This window comes from Hydra vulgaris, chromosome 07, assembly GCF_038396675.1.
Source record: "Hydra vulgaris chromosome 07, alternate assembly HydraT2T_AEP".
Lineage (NCBI taxonomy): Eukaryota > Metazoa > Cnidaria > Hydrozoa > Anthoathecata > Hydridae > Hydra > Hydra vulgaris.
Window position 1 is genome coordinate 20,617,328 of NC_088926.1, and position 6,392 is coordinate 20,623,719.

General features: G+C 27.5%; 1 long non-coding RNA gene across 1 annotated transcript; it reads right to left on the bottom strand.

The window, feature by feature from the left end:
- Nucleotides 1-3,154: 3,154 nt before the first annotated feature.
- Nucleotides 3,155-5,914, bottom strand: LOC136082339 (uncharacterized). Its single transcript, XR_010639609.1, has 2 exons — nt 5,663-5,914; nt 3,155-3,495 (listed from the first exon to the last, which is right to left on the bottom strand). It is a non-coding gene; the product is annotated as an uncharacterized LOC136082339 (long non-coding RNA).
- Nucleotides 5,915-6,392: the final 478 nt, after the last annotated feature.

Genomic DNA, 6,392 nt, shown 5'->3' on the forward strand with positions numbered 1-6,392 from the left:
GCACAAAGAATCGTAGTAGCTCAATAAATACTTAGTTAAAATTGTAGCAAAAATCAACAAATTTTATACAATGTTGTAAGAGTCTGTGAATGCAGAAGACAGGTTCTTGCATTGTAAGTCTAAGCGCAAGGCAAAACAAGATGTATACAAAGGGGTTAGATGTATACAAAGTTCAATCAAACAAACAAGATGGTATAAAATGAATGTAGAATTCAGAGTTGTGAAGCAAATAGTTACAAAATATATAGATTTTGTTAAAGGGTGACAAGATGTATACAAAGTTCTGACAAGATGTATACAAAGATGATAAGATCTATACAAAGATTTGACAAGATACCCTGACAAGATGTATACAAAGTTCAATCAAACAAACAGAAGGTATAAAATGAATGGAGAATTCAGAGTTGTGAAGCAAATAGTTACAAAATATATAAATTTTGTTAAAGGGTGTAGTAAAGGGCTAGATGGAAAAATATATACAAATAAAGTTTAAGTAAAAACAAGTTGGATGGCTCATTTTGAAAAATTGCTAAATGAAGAGTTTGAAATGATCAAGGAAGGCGAATAAGATTAGAGGACCAGAAGATAAAAAGCAGTTATGTTCTGAAAATTTTATTGCAAAGACTAACACATAATGTTCATTATGTGTTAGATCTTTGCAATAAAATTGTTAAAATATAAATCCGGAAGATTTGAAGCATAAAATCAAGCCATGGCTGTTCTAATTATTAAATTTTAAAGGTTGGCAATCATATCATGCTTGCAAAACTTTTTCACTGTTGTAAAGAACAACTGCAAAAAAGATGTTGGATAAAAAAAATTAATGTTGGATGGTAAAGATTTGTAAATGTAGGGTGGTTTATATCAAGTAATAAACTTGCTTGAACAAGCGATGAAGGTTTTAGAAAGAACTATTGCAAGAACATACAACAATATAAGAAGCAGTGTGTGTACAGTAGCGTGCAAAAGTTTAGAAACACCAACTTTTTTTTAATTTTTTCTGCATAACTTTTCACAAACTTTTATAAAGAAGCTGAAATTTTTACCAAATGTGCTCTATATTATTTCAATTTAAAATACAAACCACAAACGAATTAAATTGAAAAATTAATTAACTTTTAATTGTTTTTTTGAAAAAATTGCGCTTCCACGCAAAAGTTAAGATACAGTATCATACCCTGCAAATAAATCATGTTTATGTAAACAAAAGCAAAATTTAAGGTCAAAATATTGGTGAAATTTAATAACTTAATTACTTTGAGATATTTCAAAGGTATTAAAATATAATTAATTGCCAAAATAATGGTAAAATTTTATAATACAATTACTTTGCAATATTTTAAAACCATCGGAAAAGCTAAGGAAGTTTCAAAGGAAATAAAGGAATTAATTATAAAAGCTGTGGGAAATAAAATGACTTACAGGCAGATTTCTGAATTTTACAATGTTTCTAAACCAGGAATAAGTCACACTATGAAAAGATTTTGTCTGCGCAAAACTATTGAAAGCAAAACTTGCTCTGGAAGACTCAAAGTTACAACTGAAAAGTCTGATAGATTATCAGTAAGGTATTGCCAAAAATATTACACGCAAGTCTGCTGTCTAATTTAAACGCAATTTCATTGCACAATTGTGCAACTTCATTGCACAAACTGTAGCATCAATACAATTATACCTCAATTACGACAAAATAATCTTTATGGCCATTGTCCAGTTAGGAAACCGCAAATACCTGCAAGAAATTTAAAAACGGGAACAAAATTTGCAAAAGATCATATTAGTTGGTCAGTTAATGACTGGTCGAAAGTCTTTTTTTTTGATGAATCAAAGTTTGTGCTATAAAGTAGTGACAGAATTAAGTATGTTAGGGGCCCAGTAGGAGACAAATTAATCCAAAATATCAGTTACCACTGTTAATCATGGAGGAGGAAATGTTATGGTTTGGGTTAGTTTAGTATGACAATGTGGGTTCCATTTATCACTTAGAAGGTTTATGGTCCTGAGAGTTTATTTAGACTGATGTCTATATAAAGTCTCTGGTCAATGAGAATGTTATGCTTCCGATGCAAAGCATAAAATGACTTGCAAATGGATCTTACAACAAGATAATGATCCAAAGCATTGTGCCAGATCTGTTAAAGAATAATTTAAATCACAAAAAATCAAAGCTCTTAAATGGCCCTCACAAAGGCTAGATCTCAATCCTATTGAGCATCTTTGGGAGTACATTAACCAGAAATTAGTTGGTAGAAAAACAACTAACAAAGACCATTTATTTGCATTGATTAAAGAATATTGGTATAATATTCCTCAGGATGTACTAATTAAATAAGTAGATTCAATGCCTCGTCGTTGTGTTGCTGATTTAAAGGCAAATGGATATGTCACCAAATACATAGTGTTTTATTAAAACTATTTTATTGTTAAAAAAATTTCTATTTTGTGAATTTAGTAAAAATTTCAGCTTTTTTGAAATAAATATTATTCAAATTTAGTTGTTTCTAAACTTTTGCGCAGTAGCTTTCTCGAGAAAAAAACTACATGTTAATTAACCGTTCAATTTTGCAACTTGTGTGGCTTGTATTTTAAAATTGAAGTAATATAGAGCACATTTGGTAAAAATTTTAGCCTATTTATGAAAGTTTGTGAAAAGTTATGCAGTAAAAAATGAAAAAAAGTTGGTGTTTCTAAACTTTTGCACGCTACTGTATCAGTAAAATGCTGTTTGTTTTTAGGTCAGAGAAGGGGACAATAGGTGCAATTTCTATTATTAGGCAAGTTCAAGTTAGATTTTTAGTAAAGAAAACGGATTTGAGGATGAAATTTGTTAACCTCAAGCTTTGGACAGATTACTAAATGGAGGTCTTAAAGGCATTTAGATATTGGAGGAATGGCATTATAAGAAACATGCAACCTGTAGAAGTGAAGAAACAAGGACGCTAAAATAATGATGAGGATCATCATTATAATTGATTTCTAAAAATTATATATAAATGCTGATAACTTTTTGCAAAAAACTTTGTAAATAATCAAATAAAAGTATTTAGTGTTAGTATTCCTAAGAATACTAATACAGAGTAAGGGTATGGAAATTTAAATGTTGTACAGAAGCAAAGCAGCTTAGGTATTTATGCTAAAAAAACACAACATAAAGACCAAAAAAATAACTTATATTTAGAATAATAAAGAATAAAACCTTAACATTTATGAAATTCTGTTTATTCATATTGATAAAACAAATAAACTTTTGCCAACATAAAAAAAACATTAAGCACCTTCCTACAAACTAATCCCCCAAATATGTAAAGTTAATTTTTTCCTTTAGTTTCACATCAACATTTTCAAACTTGTGTGGTTCGGATGGTTGTCTACAGCAACATTTTAATGCCATTATAAATTATTTGAAACAATTTTTTACAACTGCATGCCCTTCCTGACGTTAATATGAAGCAGGTTGTACTGGTTTACATGTTATTAGTAGCAGAGTGACCTGATCTGAAAAATAGAAAGTGTATTAGGGATCGTATTATTTCTTTTGTTTGTGATATTGATTTAACAAATTGAATAGGAAAAGGAAAAATACTTCAAGCTAAAAACAAACTTAACCAAACAAATATTAGTCAAAAAAAACATTCAAACAAGTGAGATTAATAAATACAAGAAAAACATGGGTTTGATCATCTATGTGCTTGATCACCAATGCCAAAAATATGAGAAGCATAAACTAATAATGTAAAAAAATAAACAAAATAACTTAAAAGAATATATAGGTGGGTGATTTTTTTAAATAGAACACCCAGCATATTTTATTAAAAAGCTGAAAACGTGAAAATTCATAAAAAAAAACTAAATTAAAAAAAAATCATATTTTTTCAGAATCTTTTTTTCTGTCTTTTTATCTCCATTATTAGGGATTGCAATAATAGTTAACTAGTTTACAGGTAAATCAAACTGAAAATGTATAATTTTGCTACTGGTAATTTTACCCTTAATTGCTGGTAAATTTAAAGGAAAATATTATAAAATTCTAAGAAACAAAATACATTTATTCAATAAAAAACTACATGACTCATCTTTTCAATATAAAGTAAAAAAGTTATTTTTGTTTTGTTATTTTTCTGTTCCTAGTATTTTGCTGATTTGATATTTACTGAATGTGCACATAATTAATTTGTACTCAGCTCATATCATAAACATAATCTTTTCAAAATAAGTTAAAGAGGTAATAAAAATAACAAATTGCCTGTTTCATGGGAGAAAAAAATACATCTAGTTGCTGATAAATTATTCATTTTCAGTCTATTTTGTATAATTATTTAACATTTTTAAAAATATTTAATTAAATCATTTGTTTGGTGAGTTGTTACACTATCAACAGCCAAAGTTGGTTTGTTACTTGTTACATATTTGTTTGTACACCTTATAATTTAAGAGCACCGTATAGCGCTAAGGGTTATACAAATGTTCTTAAGTCTCTATACGATTCAATACATTTAGTACATCTATATACTGATAGATATACTCTTATCATGTGTAAACTTAAACACTCAGTGTGTCAATCTACAGCGTGACACTGCATCATGAAGTGTCCACCCCAATGTACCAACAACAATAACAAAACAACAACAACAACAAAAAGCAATATATTTACCAGAAATATATATGTTTTACATAAGAATGTTATAAGTTGCAAAATATATGTACAGTCTACATTCTGGATGGTTCACTCTCATATAGCTCAGCTAAATTGAGCAGAGCAACCATAAACAAAACAAAAACAATGCAAATAAAATAAACAATACACTCAGAAAGATGCTATTAGTCAACATTCATATTTATATGTTATATATCTTCTATAGTGAGATATCTTTTATCACCAGTAATTGAACTGTTATTTCTATTTATCTTAATGTAACAAGTAGTATTTTAATTTGGCTTTGAGGACATATTTTTTAATGTTGTTCAATGGGATTGATTTTAATTTATTTTGAAATCGATTTCAGTCCATTAATGCAGAGCATTTAAAGGAATGTTTACCTTAGGATATTGTATTATATGTTTGCACACTAAGTGCACCTCTACAAAAGTTTCTTGTAAGTTGACAGCTAATTGCACTGCTTAGTGTAAACCATTTATTAAATATAGGAGGTAGCTTTTTGTTTAGGCAGCTGTGAATAAATAAACAATTTTCAATTTTCATTATATCATGCACTTTTAAAATTTGTAATGCGTTAAAAGATGTGAATGTATGTGAATTTTTTTGATAGAAATTCGATAAACCTGACTACTTGTTTCTGAAAAATAAATAAGCGAAATACAATTATGTTTATGATAAAAGGCAATATGACTATTCCTATCAGTCAATATTGATATGACAGAAAGCAATATATCCAACCTATCAGTCAATATTGACTGATAGGTTGGGGTGGAGCAAGAAGTCTTAATTTTATTTATTTCTAACTTTATTTAGGAAGTCTTATACTCTTTATTTACATTATTTATATATATATATATATATATATATATATATATATATATATATATATATATATATATATATATATATATATATATATATATATATATATATATATATATATATATAAATATATATTTTAAATTACTGTAAAAAAAATAATTCATTTTATAATAAGCAACTTACCGACTACATTATCTTTAAAGAATTTCTTTGAAAATGTGTATGCTTTATTAAACATTAACATAAGGAAATATTTTAAGACAATTGTTCTTAAACACTTTATTAGATCATTTAAATTATAGTATGCATTAATCTATACTTTAACTTTATATTTAGCTAGAATTTGTGCAAGAAATCGTTCCTGTTTTAAAATGAATCGTTTATGTTTTTAAGGAAATCGTTCCTGATTTTCTCTAAGTCATCGTTCCTTCGGGTTTTTTTTTTCGGGAAATGGTTCCGGTTTTTTAGAAAACGTTCCGCTTTTTTCAGAAATCGTTCATAGGAACGATTTCTTTGGGGAAATCCTTCCTACGTTTTGAGAAATCGTTCTGTAAACATACTTATTATTATTGTTATTATTTTTATTATTATTATTATTATTATTATTATTGTTATTATTAAAACTATTGTAAAAACGATTTACGGATAATAAATAGCTTGTTTTTTTGTGTTGTTGTTGTTCGTCAAGGTTTGTTACCACATTAAAAAAAAATTAAAAATTAGGCTCCTGCAATTTATTGGCTGTCTCAACATTAGGGATGTGAATAACATTGCAAAAAAAAAAACATTTTTCTTTTGAAAAAGTATAGTTTTTTAAGTAATGCGATAAATTCATACTCATAAAATCTCCTTAAGGGGCAACGACCCTCAAAATTCAAAACTACACATAAAAAGTAACTTTTTCTTTAGTCAC